Raw genomic sequence first — 25,372 nt, 5'->3', positions numbered from 1 at the left:
ATGGAGGCAGCACATGGAGACGGTCTGCGCGGAATGCGGAAGAAACAGGATCAAGGAAGGTAGAAGGAAAGGAGAAGGAGGAAGGTCCGGGAACCAGGAAGCAACACAGTTCAGGAGAACGAACTACGGAGCACGTCAGGCCACAGCTATCGGTAGCGTTGAGATGGGCGGAACCACAGGGGAGTGGCTAATTTATAGAACGTGCTGCATAGGACGTAAAGGTTGATAGACCACGTTCCGTGTATACGGCCATGTTGGGTGTACTACAGCGAGTAACCCCTGATGTGCCAGGGACCAGGAAGACCAGAAAGGACGTGATCGATGGATCATGAGACACATGGACCCCACCGTTTCTCTCACCATCAGCCTCATTCCGAGTATGGAGGTAATCATGGCACTATTTGCGCCATGACTACCTCCAGTACTGGTAACAAGTCCGCCCTGGTTCAATGGGGACTAACCGGTCTATTCTGACCTTTGCGGGACCAGTAAGTCCCCATTGAAAAAGCCATTCCCCATTCCCATTTGAGCCCCGATAGGGCTCAATGGGAAGGGGGAAGGTGCTAATAACCGTTATTAGCTCTAAAGTCCCTTAACGGGTCCCGTCCATAACGCCTAATAAAACCAGGCGTTAAGGAAGGGACCCACTAAGGGAACTCGCAATAGGGTGCAAAGGGATTACCGGCACCAGTGTCCTTACTGGTGCCCGGTATCCCTTTGCGCTCAACTCATAATGAGGCCCGTGTCTTTGGTTTTAGAAACTGTGGAGAACTATTTCATCTGTGGAGATTGTTTCTACAACCAAAGACACGGGACCAGTATGGGCGCAACATTTGCCCCAGATATTGCTAATTTATATATGGATTCTGTAGAGACCAAGTCCATCTACCACACCGATAATCCTTTCAAAACAAACATCATCGCATGGCATAGGTACATTGATCACTGCTTTCTAATATGGAGAGGTCCAATCCCACTCCTACTGGATTTTCAAGAATGGCTAAATCAATGCAATACCAACATCAAGTTCACCATGTGCCATAACACAAAAAGTATTCCTTTTTTAGATCTCGAAATCAAAATAGAGACAAATGGTTTTTTAACCACAAACTTATACAGAAAAGAAACGGACAAAAATACACTCCTCGAGTACAAGAGTTATCATCCAGCCAGCCTAAAGGCCAATCTACCGATAGGCCAATTCCTAAGAGTACGTCGCAATTGTACAAATATAGATGACTATAAGATCCATGGCAAACAACTAAAAAAACACCTCGAACAAAGAGGATATCCAAAGAAGCATGTGAACGTGGCATACAAAAATGCGAAAAATAAAGATCGAGAAACATGTCTTAACCCGCCAAATAAAACAACTGTGGAAAAAATGACATGTATTACAACTTTTACCCCAATCAGCCACAAACTACGTAAATTAGTCCTAAAGAACTGGCATATTATAAAAACTGAAGATTTCAATCCGGCACCCCCGAGATTTGCATTTAAAAGACAGAAAAACTTGAAGGACAATTTGGTCCACACATATCCTCGAATTAAAAAAGCAGAAACACAAAAAACTCTTTGGGACATGCCATCGGTAACAGGACACTTTAAATGCGGCATGTGCTCGGTCTGTTCACTTACGAAAAATATGAAGAGTGTCATCTTGAAAGAAAGACTTTGGCATTTCAAATCTTTCACAAATTGCAGTTCCCAATGGGCAGTATACGCGATCAAATGACCATGCCAACTTTTGTACATTGGGAAAACAAAAAGACACATCAAAATACGTATAGGAGAACATCGGACTAACATAAGAAACCAAACACCTAATAAACCTCTAGTTGCCCACTACATCCTTCTGAAACATAAACCATGTGAAATATTCTGGTTCATTATCCAAACAGTACAGACTTCAAAAAGAGGAGGAGACCGCGATCTGGCCTTGCGCAAGTGTGAACAAAAATGGATTTTTGATCTGGACACTGTAAAAAATGGCTTAAATTCATCAGTCGAGTGGGGTATTTTCTTTTGAGTGAAAAGATGTTACTGCTGGTCAGGCCAAGCTATCTAGGCCTTTTTCTAAAAAGTGTTCTTTCTAAAAAATGTTTTTTCTAATAAGTGTTCTGTCAATTATAACAAGCCCATAGGCTGAATTTCATTACTATCCAGAGGGGTTTTTTCATCACCGTGTACACGGCCAAAGAGCAGTTCGTCTGCATCTCGATATCCCAAAATGAGATTCTAATAATATATGGAGTTGGCCACACACGGCTCTATATCAGAGGGTGGCTTTAACCTTTCAAATTAAGCATCTACACTGCCTCTATTTGTTTCAATGCATCAAAACAAACGAAGCACAATTGTTTCTCAACAAAACCAGTATAAAAAAGAGCTCTGGTACACACGCTCGAAAATGGCTGCCCGCGTTGTCAATAAGACAGCAGTAGCCTTTTGGCATCCGTACGCGGCAGTCACATGACACGCGAATACGGAAGAAATACAATCTCCTCCCCCGCGACATCGAATTCAAACGATGTGGTCTCCCCGCGCTGAAATCAAGAGGAGCTGCACGACGAACAAGGAAGACTGATCCAGTGAACTTCCTTAAAGGTAAATTAATCGTATGGCTGAGGTCTGCTGCCCCCTCTACTATATAAAAAACAACCGCAGAACCCCGCGAGTGAGTGGAAACTAGTATCCTTCTTTGTCAACATGGGGAGCCCATACCCAATAATGTTGGTTCTGTCCTTTCAGGTCAGTTCAATTAAAGAAATATACGAAACCCTTGGAAAAAGGAAAAAAACGCACATAGGGCAAACGTGCAGCCGCAACAGGATTTAGCGAAAAACAGAATCACATGACTTGGATATAAAACTATCAGGTCAGTAAATAACGCAGCGAATCCTGCACTTTGAAAAACAAATATGGTGATAATGTTTTGCCAATACCAATACATGAAATTTACTTTAGGTCCAAAGTCTGAAGTACTCCGACGAAAAGACCAAAATGAAGAAAACTATAGATGCCTTGAAGCCTAAATAATATAGAAGAAATTCACTTCATGACGACACACAGAAAATAAGAAGTGACTTTATTGTGTGTTCGCAACAAAAATCAAAAACTTGAGTCTGACATATAAAGGTCAGTGCCAAGTGGGAATGTGGAGAATAGAGTATCCATCTCGCATGAACTTTTACCAGAAGAGTTTTTAAACTGTGTCAAAGCACTAACACAAATTCCATATTTCCATTCTTTACAGCATTGGAAAATAGAGTGAACATCTCTGGTTTTTCGAATTTATGTCAATTAAAATGAGCATCCTGTCCTGAAGAGGGCCACAACTAGAACAGCATAACACCAGGGATGGTGTTGATGCAAATTGTGTGCCGAAACATATGTAGACATCCCGACACAAAAACAAATGTGTTTTTCTTGCAGCGTTAAAACTCTCATGCTGTGCATTCAATGTCTTTGTTTCCCCAAACAGAACAAGAAATCCAATAATTGATTTGTAAAAGTGTTACATTGGAACTGTCACTTTACTAACCCTAGACACCACAAATAGAATATGTGTGTGTTTTTGCGGACTTTTTAATTTCATGTGTTCTAATTTGTTCCTAAGTTTGGAGGTGTCTTTTGGAAAGCACCGACCATTCTCAAAAGTGTATAACTTAACCTATTAAAATTTTGTGTTTTTTATTCTGATTGCTCTCTGGACAATGATATGTCTTAATGCGACTTCTAGATAGGTAAGAAATATATCTATCAAAAAATCCCCTTATCCCTGATCGCTTTGCAAGGCGGACAAAAAGAGGGGTAATTGAGCTTCTGTTACTACCTTCATTAATGCCTCATTCGCCACCGGCACTGTACCCTCTTCCCTCTAAGAAGCTTGGGTTCGCCCACTACTAAAAAAACCTACGCTAGACCCAGACTCAACCAATAACTACAGACCCATTACAACAGTGCCATTCCTGCTGAAAATCCTCGACAAGGCCGCATACCTACAGATACAAGCTTACCTTGAATCTCACAACATCCTAGGCAAGAGACAGTCTGGTTTCCGTCCACACCATGGCACAGAGTTAGCACTACTCGACCTTAAGAACCAACTCCTAAAAAACATGGATAAAGGCAAATGCGCCATCCTCCCACTCCTTGATCTGTCAGCCGCGTTCGACTTAGTCGCCCACAAAACACTAAGTATACATCTCACCAACACAGCCCATTTCTTGACTAAAGCCACAGCCTGGATCTCATCCTTCCTGGAAGGCAGAGCTATGAGGGTCTACTCAGACCAAGCATCAGCCGCCACCCCCTGCCCTATCAACTGTGGAGTACCATAAGGGTCCTGCACCTCCCCGATTCTATACAACTTATTCACACTCCCACAATTCAACAACGTAGAAGAATTCGGCATAACGTTCACCAACAATGCCGACGACACTCAAATTCCTCTCCCACTAACTGGTGACTACGAGCAAGACCTAAAAACCCTACACAACACTTATGCCATCATCCAGGCGTGGATGGCAGCCAATGGCCTCTGTCTCAATGGAGACAAGACAGAGATCCTACTAGTGGGCCCTAAAGAAACTCTCAGCAAGCTAGACAATAAATACAGTACTTTCCTCATCGAGAACTCAGTAATCTCCATCTCCACAGCTGTAAAAACACTGGGGGTATACCTAGATTCCACTCTGTCCATGGACAGACATGTCAGTTACATCTCCTCCTCAGCAGCTCTTACAACCAAGATAATCAACGCAGTAAAACCTCACCTGTCCACCACAAACCGCCTCAACATTCCCAGAGCCACTATAGGCGCGAAACTGGACTACTGCAACGTCCTACTGCTAGGTACCTCGGCCAAAAACATGAATAGACTCCAGAGTGCACAAAACAACGCTTTGAGAGCAGCCCTCAATATACCAAAGAGAGAACACATCTCGCTAGCAAAACAAAATGCCCACTGGCTCCCAGTTAAAGAGCACATCCAGTTCAAGACTCTCACAATTACACATAGATGCATATCCCAAACTGCCCCTAGCTACCTTAATGAACAGATTCAAACAGTCCAATCACACAGACCCAAAAGGGACCTTATATGCCAACCAACTTGCAATTCCTAACTTCATTAGAACCAAAGCTGGCGGCTCGAGTTTCGAAGTCCTAACACCAAAAGCCTGGAACTCCCTACCACCCAAACTAAGAGCTGAAACATCCTACACTGCTTTTAGAAAAGCTCTGAAAACCACCCTATTTAAGTGAATCCCATTTTTTTATTCTATTGCATGCAACAATGTCTCTAAGCTACAACTGTTCCATGATCACGGTTCCCATGTAACCCTGAAACCACAGCCATTCCTGTAACCGAATCAACATGTCAAGTAAACTTTCTTGTAGCAGCGCCACGATGCCCGAGGGCAGCTGCTGCGCTTTAAAAATGCAAACAAATAAATAAATAAACAATAGGCCGGTATAACGGCCACAGACCTGCACAAAGTATCGTGAATGTTATAGGAGGCAAGTGAGAGAAATTGTTCTGGCAATCTAGAGAGATTAGCCTTGATTTGCATCAAAAAGGTACGTTTTTAACTGTTTTTTATAAGCAGCTAGTAAGTTACCCTCAGCCAGATATCCAGGAATGGAATTCCATAAGGCAGGAGCCCACAGATTGAAACTAGCACCCCCAATTTTCTTCAATGAAGACAAGGGTTGGATCAGAGAGACGCCATGATTGGATCATAATGTACGACCAATAGGCTTCTTTTTTATCCTAGCTGTAAGATAGGAAGGGGCATCGCCCCGCAAACATTTAAATACAATAGACAGGCCCTTGTGCTGCAGCCGTTGTTTAACAGGTAGTCAGTGTTGGCTCTGCCTGGCCTCAAAAATATGCATGTTACGCTTGAGTCCAAACACTGCCCGCACAGAACTGTTCTGAACCACCTGAAAAGATTTAAGGTTGGCCTGTGATGTGCCAATAAAGAGACTGTTACAATAGTCTAACTTGCAGTTCACAATCGATGCTGCAGTTAGGGCAATATTTTCTTTCGACAAATAGGGCCGTATTTGCCAAAGAAGCTGAATATAGAAATGGCAAGAGGATTTCAGGTAGCTGATCTGTCGATTGATAGACAATTGGGGATCAAAAAAGACTCCAAGGGCCTCATTACGACCTGGGCAGTAAGGGATTACCGGTACCGGTAAGGGCACTGGTGGCGATAATCCCTTACCGCCCTATTCCGAGGTCCCTTTGCGGGTCCTCCCTTAACACCTGGTTTTACCAGGTGTTAAAGACAGGCCCCGCAAAGGGACTTTGGAGGTAATAACGGTGCTGCAATTTGCGGTACCGTTATTACTGCCTTCCCCATTCCCATTGAGCCCTATGGGGGCAAAAATGGGAATGGGGAAGGGCCATGGTGAATGGGGAATTACCGCCCCCGCCAACCTTGGAATGGGGCGGTAATTGCTCCATTCACCATGGCGGAATCGGTAAGGTTCCGGCAGCAACCATGGTGCTAATAGCACCATGGTTACCGCCTGGGTCGTAATGAGGTGGCAAGTGTTTTAACACTTTTTGAGACTTGGATGGAATTTTTGCCAATCAGAAAATTCTCATATTTAGCATCCAATCTCTTTAGTCGTTGGATGATACCCAAGATGAGCAGTTCAGTTTTGGCGTTATTGAGAGCCAATGAGTTTGTGGCCATCCAGTTCTGGATTTCCGTAAAAATATGGTTTATACGCTTGTGATCTTGGTGGTAGTCACCAGGTAACTTAATAACTATCTGCGTATCATCGGCATAGCTGGCAAAATATATGCCCATAACCGCCAAAAGTGCACAGAGAAGACGAGAATAGATATTAAAAAGCAATGGTGACAGGCAAGATCCCTGAGGAACACCACATAAGAGAGTAGAGGCGATGGAGAAAACATTATTTTTTGTTACTCTCATGCTATGTGGTCCCAAGAAGGATTTGAACCAAGCAGTCGCTTCTTTAGAGCATTTGCCCACTGTACTTAGTCTATCCAGCAAGAGTTGATGTACCAAATATGGGACCCCACCATGATGCCTGCCAAGCAGACCCCCGACTAACATTAACCCCTGTCGCAATATATCGTCTCCCAATACTAACAAATGCCAACGTGCCTCAGATTTTTTACGAGTCCAGACCCTAGCTTCAACCAATGCTATCATGATGGTCAAAGCCCTTTAACCTGATGCTCTATATAAGCCACTGTTATTGACGATGTAAATACATGTAAGGCGTTTTTAGGTTTGCAATGATTTGTTCAAACGAATTGCAAAGTAATTATTTAGTGCATGCTTCAGAAAGATGTATTATGTTAGCTTAGTTAGTGATCACCCCACCTCACAGCAACCTGACCTTCACCCGTCCTGGACACTGACAACGGGATCACGTGAAGTCCACCCTCCCGGCAAAGGAGCGACCAATCCAGATGAAACCATGACGTTGTCACTATATGGCCCTATACTGACTGACCAATCCTGCACCACCTCGACACCCTATACTAATTGCGTCATCTATGACAAGTTGTGCCTTTATAATGTGATGTAATTGTGATATTTGTCAAAGCACTCTCGGGCAGCAGAGTTCTTTGGATGCCAATCATATAAACTATTTTTTGAACTCTCGCAACCAGTCCTCTTAGCCTTATTCCCCGTCTGGGGAGTGTCACATTTATTCTTTTGCACGTGGTAAGACGGGGAAGGCATCTACATCACCAAGACGTTTTATACAACCAATGCCACCAGGATTATACACAGTAAATTTAGTGATGATAAAATAAAATTATAATCCCAAAAATATAACCTTTCAAAGGTTCTGGACCCATAAAATACGGTTCTATGTGTTAATATCCCTGCAAACATATCGCCATACAAGAATATCGCCAATTTATTGCGGTGATATTAAGCCATGGAACCTGTGGTGGACAGCCCCGCAACACCCATAATTTGTTTAATGGAGCGGGGAACACCCCCATAACCTCCGGTGCCAATAACCCCATAAATGATCCCCAGTAATAATATCGCCTATCCCCACAACAATGTATATGTTGATATTATTGGTGGGGATAATATTACCCGATACCTAAAATACAACCGTTTCTTTTTTACAATTTCTACTAATTTTCAACAACAACACAAACCAAACTTGCATTACATATTATATCATTTTTGATTTCTATCACTCAAACAATATCTACTGCTTCCCCGGTGCTACCCCGGTGCCCCCCCAGCCCCTCGAGCCTACGTACAAATACAATAGTTACCCACCACAAACACTGTGATTCCAAAGGTTTGGGAGTCAGCCTTGCTAATCGCTGCATGTGTTGCTTATGATGCTGAAAAGGTCTCTAAAAAGTGTTCTTGTGAACGCAACCACTAGGATGGTGGGGGCCTAATCTTTACCAATCCTTGCATTTAAGGAAGCCAAAACACTGGTTATTGGGCAAAACCCTCAAGTTCCAGCAAAGAGGACTGGGCTTTGCAGAGCACACTGACCTGAGTCCCCCAATGGTCTGCACAAGGGCGAATGCAGGCTGTGGTGCACAGGGCCTCCATTGATAGACAGATTGTCTGCAGTTATGAGTTGTGGGGTCCCAGGTAATTTTTGAATGACAATGGAAATACAAACCACTTATGATAGTTCAGTGGAACCCTCAAATGTTGGGGCTGCTGTCAAGGAGTGCCGGTATCTTGTCCTTGCTAGAAGTGATGCAAGTTCCAGTCCTCCAGAACTGAGTGAAGCCCTTGATGTGGGTGCTACACAAACCAGTGTTCAGACCTACAGCTATTACGAGGTCATGTACACAGCATCGGTGTTGACTTATTCATTAGATGAGGTTATTAGAAGGGGTGAGGGCTCAAGATCACTTTATTAACACAGGGCAGTATGGGACACCAGGGCCCAATGGCCATCTGATGCCCACCTTGTTCTTGTGCAGAGGGCTGGTGGCCTAAGACTCAACCGGCAGGAGGGGTTGCGATTCTGAGATGGCCCAGCATCATTCCATGGCATGGGCTCTTCATCCGGCATGCAAGCGGAATCGTGGACCAATATTCAAGATGGCGGGTCGATCTTAACCCAGCCAAGGAAAAGATGTGCCAGTAACCAGTGTGCCCTCAATAAGCTTGTAAATAAAAGCGGCCCATATTGCTAAATAGTACTATAAGTAAATAAGTTTACAGGCTAGGTTTAAAGATGGGCGTTGACTTTCAGTAAGAAAATATTTAGTTTCCGTAAAACAGGGGACTCAAACCTTTGGGTCTCCAGATGTTTTGGACTACCACATCAGCCCTAGCAAGCATAGTTAATGGTGAGGGATCATGGGAATTGTATGGCAAAATATCCGGAGAGCTGCAGGCTGCCCGCCCCTGCAGTAAGGTGAAAGGGCATGGTGGTTCTAATGGTCAATTATCTGCTCCCATTTATCTAACACCTGAAGCTCTGAACAGTGGGAACATGCTAGCAAAATGGATCTATTTCATCCATAGTACTAACCAAAGTGGCTGATGTTTGATTCACACCTGTCCCAAACGTGACAGGTGTCCAGAACCCCTATTTTAATCACTGATCAGGGTGCCCCTTTTTTGCTGCTAATTCTGCTTTCTTCCTCTTGAATAATACTTTATAACCCCCCGCCCCCCAGTTTAATATCTTCAGGGGCATTTTTTTAAATGACCTTTGGTTTCGGTGCTAATGCTTTCTTGGCCATCATACAATCATTATCAAACCAATAGTCGAAACCAAGCACTGTTCCTATTGAGCAGGGACTGCCTAACAAAGTCTGTTTTGTTGGTTTGCATAAATATCTCTTATTCTGTTAGTATATGTGGGGGAGTAATCTCACCCACAAGCATGGTTATAAGACGGCTCACGCCTTTACTTAAAATGCGGGGAAAGCGATAGAGCTCACTTACATCGCACCACCATACCTGCCTACATTTCAAAATCAAAACCCCTGAGATATAGGTCACGTGATGCCACGCCCACAGCTATTCGAGGCTCCACCCACCTGCCCCACCGACATGTTCAAAAAGAACTTCAAACTCAGGCTGGGTGCCATACACCATATTATTGGCATAGCGTGCTCTATTACGCTCCTCCTTGCCTCATTGCACTTCTAAGGCTCCCAACATTTGCACCCATTCCCCGTGGCCAGATAAACAGCAGCTAGAATATGAGCAAGAATACCCCTACAAATGTTGCCAATGGTGCCGGTTGTATTGTTTTTCTACAAAACACACCAAATACCCATCAATGCATTAAAAAAAATACATTGTAAACTATTTTCCTAGCAAAATTATTTTTAAAAGCAGGTTTATGTATTCATGCCTCCAAAACATTCCCTTTTAAATCCAAGGGTGTTCATGTGCACTGCTTTCCTGTTGGGATCTTCTACCGTTCAGGCATCTGGTCAGCTCCAGTAATGTTGTGATCCTCTGCAGGTCAGGCCTCCTGTCATCTCCTGTAACGTTGTGATCCTCTGCCGCTCAATCCTCTTGTCAGCTCTTGTAATGTTGTGATCTTGTGCCGCTCAGGCCACCTGTCAGCTCCTGTAATGTTGTGATCCTCTGCTGCTCAGGCCTCTTGTCAGCTCCTATATTGCTGTGATCCACTGCTGCTCAGGCCTCCTGTCGCTCCTCTAATGTTGTGATCCTCTGCCTCTCAAGCCACCCATCAGCTCCTGTAATGTTGTGATCTTCTGCCGCTCAGGCCTCCTGTCAGCTCCTGTAAAGGTAATATTATTACCATTCGGCAAAGGGCGATCTTCTGGCAGAACAAAAGCAGGGGGGCCGTCATCGTTCAAGGAGGGACCCAGTTTACCAGATTGAAGAGCAGCTTTCGATGCTGCCGTTTATCACCTTTAATTGTCTTTAACCTGCGGGTCACAAATGTGCCACAGTGCTAAACCAGAATCCCACACAAGAGGACAATGATCAGAGGGACAGCAATAAGACTATTCCTACTGTCATCCTCCAGCATCACAAATGTGCCACAGTGCTAAACCAGAATCCCACACAAGAGGACAATGATCAGAGGGACAGCAATAAGACTATTCCTACTGTCATCCTCCAGCATCACAAATGTGCCCCAGTGTAACCCAGAATCCCTTACAAGAGGAACATGATCAGAGTGACAGCAATAGGGCTACTCCAGCTGCCCCTCTCCGGCATCGCAAATGTACTATGCTGTTACCCCAGAATTTCTTACAAGAGGGCAACGATCAGAGTCACAGTAATAGGTCTATTCCTCCTGCCCCCCTCCAGCATCCCACATATGCCACTATGTTAACTCAGAGCCCCTTACAAAAGGATCAGAGTGACAGCAATAGGGGTATCCCACCGGCCATTCTCTGGCATCATAGATGTGTCACAGCCCAACCCCAGAATCACTTACAAGAGGGCAATGATCAGAGTGACAGCAATGGAACTGTTCCTTCTGCCCCACAATCAGCGTGACAGCAATAGAACTGTTCCTTCTACCCCACGATCAGTGTGACAGCAATAGAACTGTTCCCTCTGCCCCGTGATCAGCGTGACAGCAATAGAACTGTTCCTTCTGCCCTGCGATCAGTGTGACAGCAATAGAACTGTTCCTTCTGCCCCGCTCCGGCACCACACATGTTCTCCAGCGTTAACCCAGATTTTCCATAGTAGAGGACAAAAATGGTACACGGTGGTGGAGGACAGGAGCACTGGTCTGCATTTACTTGACTTAGGCCTGAACTGCTCAGTACCTGCCACAACTACCATGATCAGCTTCCAGCACCTACCATGATCAGCTTCCAGCACCTTCCATGATCAGCTTCCAGCACCTACCATGATCAGCTTCCAGCACCTACCATGATCAGCTTCCAGCACCTACCATGATCAGCTCCAGCACCTGCCATGATCAGCTTCCAGCACCTACCATGATCAGCTTCCAGCACCTACCATGATCAGCTTCCAGTCCAGCACCTGCCATGATCAGCTTCCAGCACCTGCCATGATCAGCTTTCAGCACCACCATGATCAGCTTCCAGCACCTGCCATGATCAGCTTTCAGCACCACCATGATCAGCTTCCAGCACCTGCCATGATCAGCTTCCAGCACCTGCCATGATCAGCTTCCAGCACCTACCATGATCAGCTTCCAGTCCAGCACCTACCATGATCAGCTTCCAGCACCTACCATGATCAGCTTCCAGTCCAGCACCTGCCATGATCAGCTTCCAGCACCTGCCATGATCAGCTTTCAGCACCACCATGATCAGCTTCCAGCACCTGCCATGATCAGCTTTCAGCACCACCATGATCAGCTTCCAGCACCTGCCATGATCAGCTTCAAACCTACCATGATCACCAACAAAATCCTGCTGGTCGGCTCAGCGGACTCTGCCAGGGTGGAACCTAGCTTGGTGGGTCATATGTCCTGCAAATATTCCTACTTTTTACAGGATTTTAAGAACTCCTCTTTTCTGTCCTTCCTTAATTACGCACTGATTTCCGTTGCTTGGTTCTAGTCGAACTCAGTGCCTTTTTAAGAATAGTTGTATAAATTATGTTTGCTGCTTGTTTTCTTGCTTTTTTGAAGTTGTATTTTATTTTATTCTTGATTATTTTTATTTTTCATGGTTCATATATTTATTAATTTAATCGATTCTTTTAACTGTGATTTGATTTTTGAATTACTACTGGGTGTGTTCAACATATTTCACCAATAAATGTGTTTGAAATTGGTGCCTCATGTAACCGAGGCATCCTACTTCCAATTTCACAACCAATCACATGAGAGTGGGGAAACAGCAGGACCAGCAGAGGACCAATGGGGGTTGAAGATGCATAGTTGGGAACGGTCATATTTACCTCCTGTAGGGAGCGCCCAAAACTGTAGACAGCGCTTATTGGAGGAATCCTTACAATAAGAGACAACGATAGGTTCAGCTTGAAAGAAGTGAAAAATGTTAGCATACACACACACCAACATTCCCATTCCATTCGGGGACTAGTAGCCTTGGGTACAGAATAGGGAAATCTGGGACTACAAGCCCCAGAATGCAAAGTTAAAACCACCTTTGGGCTAGCATATCCCGAATGAAATGGGGCACGTTGGCATGTGTGTAGCAGTTCCCACGCAGTGTAGGAAGCAGTGTTACGGCCACACTATTCTCTCGTCTGCAGGGAGTCGATTATGGACTGTAAGGCTGTATGTAGGTCGGGGAGAGTGATAAAGGTTGACGGAAGCTTGCCTTGGGCAGGAAAGAGCCTCTGCAGGAATGGGCAGGTTGCTGCCACTAGTCTCTTACCTTACCCTTGCAGTGTGCCACTGTAGCTGGGCCATCAACAGGAATCGCTGGAGCTTGGATTCATTTGGGTGTATTTAGTCGAAACCCTGCTTGTAAGTCACCCCCTCGTTTTTGCCTCAGTGTGAGAGACTGGTATAAGGTAAGCGCGTGCTAATATAACATTACTGGGGCTTTCAGCATATTGAAAGTGATGGACCGCTAAGTAATACAAAACATCAAATCTTTCCATGCATAAAGTACTGGTATCCTTGGGCTTCCGATGGAGACTTGGGGGGTCTTTCAGGTGCTAGAAGAGAGAGAAAAACAGGAAGACTCCGTGGGCCCCCGGGGTGCGTGTGTGTACATGCGCAAATTACCAAATTCCTCGTTAGAGGCCACTGACCTTACAGCCTATCAAATTGCAGAGTTGTTACTAAGTTGGAAATATGGACCATTCTCGCGTTAGAAGTTATACAGCAGGCAAAAACAGGTGTGCCACCCTTAGAGAAAACAATTCTTTGTTTCCTGCATAAGACCCCAGTAAACTGTGGTACCCCGTAAAGTGTGTGCCATAGTACACTGACTGTACATGATTTCATTTCAAATCAGGTCTGAGAGAGCTTTTCTTCTATAAGTTCAAACGCTCTTAATGATTTTAACACATTACGTGAGATATACATACGCAGTTGCCAGGAATAACATGAAAACAAGAAAGCACCATTCGTGTCAAGGGCCCTGTTCCCCGGCAGCAGCATCATACGAGGGTGAACTCTGGGGGTAGAACACTGAGAACATCACTGCTCCATCACTGTGATGCCACAAGGCTCTGAGGACAAGAAGACCATGAGGCCTGCACGTGGGAGGCACCACTGCTTGGGCGGAAAAGGGGGTGCGGCTGAGGTGGGATCTCGTGGTGTACACACATCGTTTTTTTACGCCCAAGTATGTTTAGAAGATTTACAAAGGGGCGAATCCTCTGAAAGTCTGATATGCAAATGGTCACTCCTCCTTTGTGAAAAGTACCGTGAGCAAAAAGCGATGGCTGCGGACTCTCAAATTAGGAAAAAACCACAGAACAGGTTATCATGCCATGTTCATTGTAGAGAGGGGCGCCTGCCACCTTTTTTTGTATTTTTACCTTTTTCTGCCTCTTTTAAATGTGCCTGTCTTCCCCTTCAGCCTGGGAAGCACATGGTATCACCTGCACTATTTTGATGTGAGGATGACATGTGTTAAAGACTCTATTGTGACACTTCCCCATCATAAAGGCTGGTAACCGGGGAGATGCAGCATTGGAGACCAGGACCTTTGGTGAGAAGGTATTCTGCTGGAGCAAAGAACTCTTAAGGCCATGATCAGGGGTGATCAGGAATCCTGAACGGAAGGCGTCACCGGGTGAGGGGCGTAGGGAGAAAACAGTGAGTAAATAAACTACATGATACCAATTGAAACCAGAACTGATTACCAAAGTGATTACAGACTTGAACACCACCTTCACTCTCACCTTGGAATCCCAATCCTCTTTGGACTCCATATCTGTAAAGCTCTCACACTCTTCCTTCCAATATGACCTCGTCTTCAAATAATTAGACATTAAAAAAATGTCAAACTTTATTTCTTATTTTCAACATGAAAAAAACATATCAAGTACAATGCAAATGGTACTAGGCCAGCAGGCTATCAACCAGGTAACAACATAAACCTGAATCAAAGAATACAATAAACAATAACCTCGAAATACATATTAACCCCAACACATTTAGAAACGTAGCCATGAGCGATGGCCTGACATTCCCAACCATAACAGACAACACAAAACAAGAGAACATAACAACATTCCATTTGATTCCTGTTTAACCATACTCGTCTGTCAATCCCTCCCTTCATTTCTATAACCCCCAATCCTAAATGTAATTTAAAAATGTTACCACTTCCTATTATCACCGCTAGTTCAATACCGCCTCTATACTACAATTCCCTCCTCTCTACACAACTTTATCTCCCCAACCCAAAACCCTATTCCCTGGTCTCCCTAACTTCAATCTCCTTATTCACTACACAAAATGCACCAGCACCCGTCTTCTCCTTCCCCATTCAGTTTCTGATCCACTTGCACCTTTCCTTTAATCTCCTTTCTCTGTAATCCGATTCCCACATCTACGATGCCCCACTAGACTCCCCTTCTACCCTGAACCAGCCCTGCCACCCCATCTCAACCGGTTACTTCAATTCCCCTCAAAACATCTCTATGAACCAATTGTGTCTTCCCTTCCCTCGCCCCATCCCATGCACCCCCATTCTGACCACCTTCTCCAAATCCACTACAGCTTATTTTAATCAGCTCTTTTCCAATCTCCCCTACACAGACTTCAGCAACACCCTCTTGTATCAGAACTCCACACTCTCCTCTCCCTACTTCAAAGCACATACCACCAAACTCCCTCATCCAGCCCCACTTTCCACCCCCTCTCCAACACCCTCCCTCTTGCTCACCCTACTGCTCCAAATCCCCCTTAGTGCTTACCCCACCTCTGTACTACCTTCTTTAACACTCACATAGCTCAGCCTATACTCCCACTGCCATCCCATCACCCCTGAACTAATTCTCACCACCGTCCTGTACTCTAGCCCCCTTTCCCTCAATTCCTCTATTCAAAATAACCCCTGTTCTAAATAGCCCTTTTCCCCACCAAGCCCTATGCCAATCCCTTAAACTCTGTAGTGTCCCATAGCCCAGCATATATCTTGTCTCCAATCATCTTTACAACCCAATATCTAAACCCTCCTCTAATTCATCATTGAATCTCAACCCCACCCCCTTACCAAACCAACCCTGCCTCACACAGCCCACTTCATTCCAATCCCCCAATGCCTTCTCATGTCATCCCTTCCAACTCACTGACTTCAGTCCACACTCTATTCTCCTTTACTCTAAATCATGTTGCCTCTACTCTTAAATCTCTCCTCATCATCTCCCTCCCCTCCAAAGCCCCTTCCACCTACGCAAATCCAATCTTCCTGCCAGTTACCACCACCCTTCTGCCTACCCACCTGAATGCTTCATCTGCTCTGCTATGTTCTCTACACCCCTCATCCTCTACACCAATCATTTAATTGCTTCCCTTACACCAACCCACCATACCAATACTCTTACCCTGTCACCCAATCCCCTTATTTTCCCATTGGTATACTCAATGCTCCCCAATCCCTCTACTATTCTCTAGTCCTCCCTCTAAGCCTGCCTTCCACTTCCATTCTGCCTTTTCTACTCACCTACTCAACTCCCCAACTCCCCTTCCCAGCTGATCTCCCTACTCTTATATCTCTCTGACCCCCTTTGACACCAATACCCTCTATCCCATTGTCCTATCTGCTCACCTTTGTCCCTACTCAAATTCTCTGCAATGCCTCCCCTGACCCCAACCACCATTTACAAGATACTCCCAACAATAACCATTTACCAGGATTCTCCAATCCCCATCTTTCCTTTCATTACACAACCCCAATCTACCTCCAACCACTCAATCCACAACTTCAATCCACATCCCCTACAGCTCCCTAGTGCAAATACATATCTCTTGCTTATCCCCCGGCTAAACCCCTATGCCATTTACCCCTACTCAGATCCACGTTGGCCCTATTCCAATCCTTCCCACCCTCACCACTCCACACAATACCCCTTCACCTTCTTCTGCACACTGCACACTGGCCATCTCCCAGCTTACTCTCCACACTGAATCTGTTGGTTGTCTCCATGATCCTCAGTCTGGCGTCAGAGCTGCCAGAAGCACGGAAACTGCTCTCCTGAACATCTGTGAAGACCTGCTTTCCAACCTCGATTCCAACACCCCCTGTGCTCTCATCTTACTTGATCTATCTTCTGCCTTTGACATGGTCAACCATGCCGTCCTGCTCAACCGTCTCTGTGATAACCTGGGTATCCCCGATCAAGCCCTGGCTTGGCTGACTTCTTTCCTTTCTGATCGACCCTCCCAGGTCCAACTTGGGTCCTTCCTCTCCTCTATCTCTAGCTGTGGTCCCCAGGGGTCTAACATCTCTCCCTGGCTGTTCAACCAATACGTGGCACTTCTTTCCCACTGCATACCCACTCTCTGCCCCAACTTTCAGTGCTATGCGGACGACACTCGCCTCATTTTCAGGCTCCCTTCCACAACCCCTTCTCCTTCTCTCATCTCTGACTGTCTGTCTGCTATCCAGGAGTGGTGTGCCGCCAATGACCTCTGCCTTAATGCCAGCAAGACTGAGATCCTCCTCATCGGCACACCTCTTCCCTCCTTTCCTGTCGCTCTCTGGCCGGCCTCTCTTGTCCCTCTTCCTGATCCCACCTGTGAGGCTAAAAACCTTGGGGTCATCTTCGACTCCACACTCCTTCTCTCCTCACATCTCTGACGTCTCTAAGAAGTCACACTACCAGCTGAACCTCCTCAGAGGTATTCTTCCTTTCCTCTCCTTACCCCAGAAGCTCACTGTCTCCAGAGTTCTGGTTCTCTCTAGGCTGGACTACTGCAACAGCCTCTTTCTAAATCTGCCTGCCTCTACTCTCCGCCCTCTGTAACTCATACAAAACAGGACTGGGAGACTTGTTCTTGGCCTCAAGCCCAGGGATCGTATCTCTCCAGGACTGATATCTCTGCATTGGCTCCCAGTGGCAGCGAGGATTAAGTTCAAAACCCTCTGCATTGTCCACAAGGCCTTCTGGGGCCTGAGGTCTCAATACCTTCAACTCTCTATCCCTAAATATCTTCCTTCTCAAGCTCTTCGCTCATCCGCCTCCAACTTCCTCAGGGTCAGTCGCTTCTCCAAGCACCAAGTTGGTGGTAGATCTCTTTTTTCGGCTGGGGCCTCCCTCTGGAACAGCCTCCCTGCCTCTCTGAAACTTGAGCAGAACCATCTCCTGTTCCGGAAGCACCGCAAGACCTTCCTCTTTGCTTTTGCCTTCTCTCCTCCTCTCCCCTTCTGAACTCCTGGGTGAAACTGAAATTGCACTGATCACCTGGCTACCCTCTGTTCTCGGGCCCAGGTCCCCTTCCCGCCTGTTGCACACCTGCACTGCCCCGCTGGCACCCCCCTGCACTCGGGGCTGTTTCTGTATCCCTACAGCCCCCTACCAGCACCTGATGCCTGCACTTACCCCTGCACTTGCCACCACTTGGCTGCACTTCTTATTTATTGTATTTATTGTTTTTATTTATTTTATTGTTATCCTATGCACTGTACTACCCCCTCGCCTTTCCCCTTCCCACTTTTCCCTCTCCACCCACCCCTGCACTTGTGTGATCTCAATGTCACCTGACCTAATAAGATCGCTGTCTCTGTCTTCCCTCTGTTCCCCCTCCCTTGCCTCATCGCGCCTTGAAACACTTGTGTATAGGCGCGTTATAAATGCCATATCATATCATATCACTCTTTTTCACAAGGCAATACTCCCCGTCCTACTCTAACCCTATTTCTCCAGTCCCCTCCAACCACTTATACAATGTCACATCCACCTCGTTCTGCTCATCCTACTTCCATTCTGCCACATACTGAATGACTCATGCAGAGAAGACGAAGATTGCAGGCTCCATTTTCTCTGGGGTTACTGCAGCAAGGCCACGGGGGCCTGCGCCCAGCAGAATAATGCAGGATAAACTAGACTAGACAATGAGCTGTTTTAAGTAAGCATATGTTGTCATGTGGGTGGAGGACGTGTGTCCCTCGGTCGAGAAGGCAAGACTCGAAGACTCTCGTGGGAAGAAGTCCCCACTTCCCATCAGGTCTCACTTGACCAGTAGTGCATCACCATGTGTCACTTCAGCCCATGGAAATTGTAGACAGACGTGAGCTCTGAACGAATCAAATTATTGTTTGGTGTGAGGTGGGATAAATGTGCCGGTAGACCTAGTGAGAGGTTTCTCGAACTCTCCCTGGTCAGGTGACTAGTGAATCACTAGTAGTGATCCACAAAAATTACCCATCTGAATGGCAGGTCAGTTCAATTAGGTGGGTCTTGTTTAGCAGCAGGTTGATGCGTTTCTTAACTTGCAAGCCAATGAATACATCTCCTCTGTTTACCATCAACCTAAATGGAAGTGTGAGCCTGGTTTCTCCCACAGTTGGTGTCTGCGACTCAGACTTGTTGCGCAAAGCGGGTGCAACGCTGAGATTGTGGATAGCTTCCTCTTGAATCCCCCCCCCCATTCTCGACTGAAAGACAAGGTAAGGAGTCCTGAATAAAACATTCCAAGGTGTATTCGAGATGAAGTCAGTAATAAGTGGTGCGCCTGCGTGGGCTGCTCTGGGGAGCCCAGAGTTTTTATGATAATTAAACTAGAGGTTGATTCTCGTCAGGGTTAATTGAATATGAGTGGACATTTTGGGTTGGGTGTTTGGTTCTAATGTTTGTTTTTGTCTGGCTCATTGTCCTCATTTTGGGAATTACATATTTACTGTGTGTCATAGACGGCACAGAAATCACTCCAACTCTCTTAGATGGTTTATGGGTTTTTATTGACGGTTTCATGGGCCCTAGTGCTACCCCTCTCTCTCTCATATTCTAATGAACCTTCTCACTAAACAGGGCATCTTTGAAGCCCAGGTTAAGGCTACTGAATGCTGACCTCTACTGTCTACAAAGCTGGCTTATGTTAAAGATGGTGTTCTAAATTCCCATAGGAACATCCTAACTGTCCCTACCATAACCAGTTATTTGTGTTCTCTAGGAACATGTGATGGTGCCTTACAAACGCTCTGTGTTATTCCGGTTTCTTCTAACATTCCCACTTTTGCCTCTCCCTTCTCTACTCTTTATTGTCTACTCAGTCTCCTTTTTCTCCCTTCACTCCTCTGCCCCTTTGATGTTTCTCTCCTCCTGATCTTGCCTCCACCCTTTGAAGTTATTTCTCCCCCAATTCAAACTACTAGTAATTGTCTATTCTGTGCTCTCCTCCTCACACTACTAATCCCCCCTCAGTACTACTCCCTCCTCCTTACTACTATTCCTTGCCTCCATCCAAACCATAAACAGCTCCTTTCTTCCCCTTGCTGGACTCATGCTCATCCTCCACCTCTGACTTCACCCGTAAAACATACACTTCCTTTTTCCTGTCTCCTGCTTAAATCCCCTGCCCTCTGCTGAGATTGGATAACTCTCCCATGTCAATCTGACCATGTGTTCACCACACAAAAAGTCATAAGTAGAGGGCTAAGCCCTAAGCACTTTCTCGGCACGGGTTGGCACGTACTGAGGCTGGTGCCCTGGGCCAATGTTCATGTCTGTGTCTTGGGGTCCCGTTCTACAGGGTGTCCCGGTAAGACTTTCTAGGGAGTGTGAATCCTTCTCCCTTTTCTGGCCCCTGGTGATCTAGGGGACCTTTTGGATGTTGTGCAAGCTTGTTTGTGCAATTCGGGAGTTCTGCCAAGTCTGCAGTGTGGCTGCAGTGTTGGGAACCGGTCTCTCTTTCTGCTATGGCTGGTCGTAGTGTGTCTGCCACATGGCAGGTTCATCTCTGGAGGCCCTTCTCTCACTCTCTCCTTGGCCATTCTGCTTGGCTCTCTCGTCTTTCAGTTCAGGTATGATGTTTCTAAAAAAGACAAGAGAAGATTGGTGAGCAACCTGTTGAAGCATTGCATCGGTATAGAGCGGTCTGCACAGAATCATCTTGGCACAGGGGGTAGGAAATGGGGCCCTGCCTGCTGCCATCATCCACTTCAGGGGTCGGACTGGCTTTGGATACCGCCCTTGTAGGCCTCCCGCCTCCAGCTGAGAGGGGTTCAATCCCTGCTTGTCCTAGTCCCATATTTCCTTGTATGGATCTGGCAACACACTGTCAGTTTTAGGATAGATAGGGCTGTTCAGGACTGATAGGCTTTCTGGTGTATATTGGTTTCTGGTCTGGTAAAAGTTTGTGGCTCCCATACAATTTCTCGTACACTGGTAAAGTTAGTTAGTAACGGGTATGGAAAATGTGTAAAAGAGGATGACGAAATGGGGTATTTTAAGTAATGGGGAACTACATTCCCTGAAATGAATAGAGACATTTTGGGTAAGTACCCTGTGAGCCCCCCATGGACCTTTTCAGGGTCACTCTGCAGAGTCTCAGTAAATACCCTTCCTTTCTTAGGACTGCACAAGAGTGGAGTCAAATTGTGAGTGACACAGGGGTGAGCGGGACGGAGTGACTGGTACTAAAAATAGGGACACATATGGGCCAAGGTCAATCTAAGCAGGTGGCAGCCCAACCTAAGGGCACATCTGCCCACTTCATGTATGCCGGCTTCTCGAGGTCTGGCATCTGTAAACACAAGATAATCGACATCCTCATTTCCCTACAAGAGGGTCTCTTTAATCTGGATAAGTTAGTAGCTTTGAGAGACACATTAGTGGTGAAGAAGGGGAAGGTAAGCCCAAGACAGTGGGGGGATCTGCTATATGGATGGAAGAGGCAACAAGGAGACAGAACGGCTCAAAGATAAGAGCACTGAAAGATTGTAATGAGTGACTGAAGGGGCGGATTAGATTTCTCGGAGGACACGAGCTAGAGGATCATCTACTTTGTTGTTCCGTAAAATAACAAACAACAATGCAGAAGACAAGCAAGATGATGAATCTGATGAGGCTATAGTTCATCAGGTCACATAACCCTCACAGTGGGTCACTCTAGGTCCTATAAATGATACGCACGCTTTCCTTCTTGGCACCTCATCCGCCATTAACCTACTAGGTAGAGATTTGCTGTGTAAACTCAAGCGCACTATGCACTGCACTCTGAAAGGGGTGCTTCTCAGTGTTCCCAGTCAGAATACTGAAGCAGTCCTAGCTAGGAAAGTCAGAGGTAGGAAACGGGTCAGCTGACTTGTGTGATTTAATTAAGCAATATAACCCGAGCGGCGGGGGCATTAGCGACTCAGATAATGCCCCGGGGCCCATAGGTAAGGCCCCCAGCGAAGCAAGGGTTATATTGCTATTAGTATCCCGGCCCACATTATGTGCGTGATCGGGTTACTAAAAGCATTTTTTTCTGTCCTGAAACGCTGCAGCATTTCAGGACAGAAAAAAAAAAAAAGAAACGACCAAGAAAATGGCCGCCGTGGAAAGGGAAAACGGAGTCCGTTTTCCCTTTCCACGGCGGCCATCGAGAGCGGACGCACTGGGAACACAAGTGTTACCAGCGCGTCCGCTCCCGAAAAAGGATCAAAAAGAAGGTAAGTGGGGTTGGGAGGGCGGGAGTGGGACAGGGAAGAGGGGAAAAAAAAAAACGTTCCTGCGTCCCCGGCGGGTGACAAGGAAAGCCCCCAGCCATGCAGAGGCACAGAGCGGGGATGGCCCCGCTCCGAGTATCCAGATGGCTGAAGGCTTCCGTCGTCCCCCTCCGGGGACGCTGGACCAAGAAGATAAGTTGGGGGGGCGGGTGGGAGGGAGGGAAGGGAATTAAAAAAATAAAAAAATAAAAAATGTACCCGGGATGGCCCCGCTTCGAGCCTTCTCATTGGCTGAGGGGCTGCCACACCGCCCCGCCGGGGACAAAGGCCGTGGAATCCCGACGGAGGGATTCCTGACCTGGTAACGACTCGGCGAGGGCCAATCAGAATGGCTCTTTCATTATGATTGCACCCTCGCCGGGTACTAATAGACTATACCACAATCCCTATGGTCAATTAATGATAATTAAGCGGGTTACATCCATAAAGCCGAACCTTTAAAGATTACGATGAACCTTTTTAAGAGGTTGCCACGCATTCCCTGCATCCCTTGAAACTAGAGACAGAAGAAGGTATCACTCCTCTTATTGAATCACTTTTGAAGCAAGGTATCGCTACCTCTACCCCGGTCCTTGCAACATATCCGATATTGCCAGTCAAGAAGCCGGCTAGAGTGACTAATCCCCAGATGTTATCCCTTGTCCCATGGGGGAGAACCCATCTCATGTGGGCAGGGTGGTGTGGCCACAGTCCAATAATCCACTTGGGGGTGGAACGCAGCGGGAGAATCACATGGGGAGGGATATCCCTCATGTGACGAGGGTCAACATGGAGGGGAGAACACGGTATACTAATACCCCTTACCAAACTCCCATACCCTTACATACTCCACAGGGCAATGTAGTCCTTACCTCCCCATGTTACGCTGTAGGGTATACTACATGAATGTCATGCCATGTACTGAGACAAAGAAGAACAAGAGCTACCCAAATGAACATCAGAGCAAAATAACTGGGATGAAGAAGAATCGTGGAAGAATCATGAATACTGTGCAAGCAGTAACAAAGCAGTCTAGTCAATGTGGACAATTGTAAACACTTACCACTATAAAGATGGAAGAAGTACTTGACACAGAGTCAAGCCCTCCCTTGAGGAACTGAAGTCACAAGCGATGCACCAGGACGTTCAGAAGGCAGGTGGAGTGGGACACCGATAAGGGAGTGAGAAGGAGAGAAGTCGGGCCAAAGGAGAGAGACCACTCTCCGTGAAAAGGAAGCAGAAGCTCTCAGTGTGCCTGGCCACAGGGAGACGCGAGGAAGTAAAGCCACACCCATGTAGCCTCACTTATCTCTGCTGGCCCAAGGAGGAACGCCAGAGGACTGCGAAAGATGCAAAGGCCACAATAAGTAGCATTAGAAGTTGCTTGAAGGGGAGAGACCTTGAATACAGGGTCAGGGACCCTAGTGGAAGTCCAAGAATGTGGGAGACAGAAGAAAAGCGAGTCGGGCCCCTCAACATATGAAGATTGAATCCAAGGCAATCTTCCTCGTGGCAGTACCTGGAAGGTGAATGCACCGGGTCTGCTACGGGTACAAGGAAGAGAAATAAGAAGCATTAGAAGAAGTTACTCGAAGGGGAGGGACCCAGAATACGGGGTCAGGGACCCTGATGGACAAAGAAGAAGTCCCAGAAATTGGAAGAAAGTAGAAATGTGAGTCTGGGACCCGCACACATATGAAGATTGCATACAAGGCAATCTTCCTTGTGGCAGCATCTGGGAGGTGAATATCCCATCTGCTACAGGTGCAAGGGAGAGAACTAAGGGTTTGGGATCTCCACATACAAATACATTGCATCTAGAGAAATCTACTGAGCCACAGCACCTGGCAGGTTAGTGTACCAGGTTGGCTGGGACTGTAAGAGACCTAAGATCAAGATTTTTTAAACCAATCCTGAGGAAGGCGAGCTGAGAAATAATACTAACACCTATGCTAATCCTCAAAACCACAGTGTCTGGCAGGTTAGTGAACCAGATAGACTATGAGAGTAGAAAAAGAAAGGCGACTGAGTATATACCGCCTTCAAGGAAAGTGGACATTGTTACCGACCAAGAGGAAGGAAGCCCTCTCTTGGCAATACCAATAGCTGACAGGCCTGCAGGACCTAGGCTGTCTATTCATTTGAAACTGTTTTGGGGAAAGAGAAAGAAAGCCTTTTGAAGGAAAGTAGACATTGGTACCCGCCAAGAGAAAGGAAACATGCTCTTGGTAATACCAGGAGCTGACAGCCTGCAGGACCAAAGTTGTCTATCCTTTTGAAGCTGTTTTGGGGAAAGAGGAACAAAGCCTTTGGAAGGAAAGTAGATGTGGTTATCCTCCAAGAGGAAGGACACCCTTTCTTGGCAATACCAGGAGCTGACAGCCTGCAGGACCAAAGTTGTCTATCCTTTTGAAGCTGTTTTGGGGAAAGAGGAAGAAAGCCTTTGGAAGGAAAGTAGATGTGGTTATCCTCCAAGAGGAAGGACACCCTTTCTTGGCAATACCAGGAGCTGACAGCCTGCAGGATCACGGCTGTCTATCTTGATGTTTTGCATCTTTTGAGAACTTTTGTATTTTGGGCTACAGTGGAACTATTGAACTATCAAGAAGACCATCCCCCTGCACCTTAGTTTGAGTTATTAGTGTGAGGGGTAGAGACAGGGTTTTGACACAATGGTGGGCTGGTTTGATTTTTGACATCCTGACTGACACATTAGAACATTTTGTTGAGGCAGGGAAACCCCCTCTTAGTATTAGGGCTAGTGAGGCATTTCCCCAACCCTTCTTAAGTCGAATACAAGTTTATGATAGTCAAAATACTACTCTTGTGTCA

General features: G+C 46.2%; 2 long non-coding RNA genes across 2 annotated transcripts in view; one reads left to right on the top strand and one right to left on the bottom strand.

Moving 5' to 3' along the window:
- LOC138579539 (uncharacterized) overlaps positions 1-14,093 on the bottom strand; it is an 84,103-nt gene extending 70,010 nt beyond the window's left edge. Inside the window, exon 1 of the long non-coding RNA XR_011304052.1 lies at positions 13,983-14,093. This is a non-coding gene — a long non-coding RNA (uncharacterized lncRNA). The remainder of the gene's footprint in view (positions 1-13,982) is intronic.
- Positions 14,094-14,588: 495 nt separating this feature from the next.
- The window catches only part of LOC138579538 (uncharacterized), a 247,489-nt gene continuing 236,705 nt past the window's right edge, over positions 14,589-25,372 (top strand). The window contains exon 1 of the long non-coding RNA XR_011304051.1: positions 14,589-14,718. This is a non-coding gene — a long non-coding RNA (uncharacterized lncRNA). The remainder of the gene's footprint in view (positions 14,719-25,372) is intronic.

This window comes from Ambystoma mexicanum, chromosome 3p (assembly GCF_040938575.1).
Source record: "Ambystoma mexicanum isolate Mex_15411 chromosome 3p, UKY_AmexF1_1, whole genome shotgun sequence".
Classification (NCBI taxonomy): domain Eukaryota; kingdom Metazoa; phylum Chordata; class Amphibia; order Caudata; family Ambystomatidae; genus Ambystoma; species Ambystoma mexicanum.
Note: the sequence above shows the minus strand (reverse complement) of the source record. Positions and strands in the feature narration are given on the sequence as shown.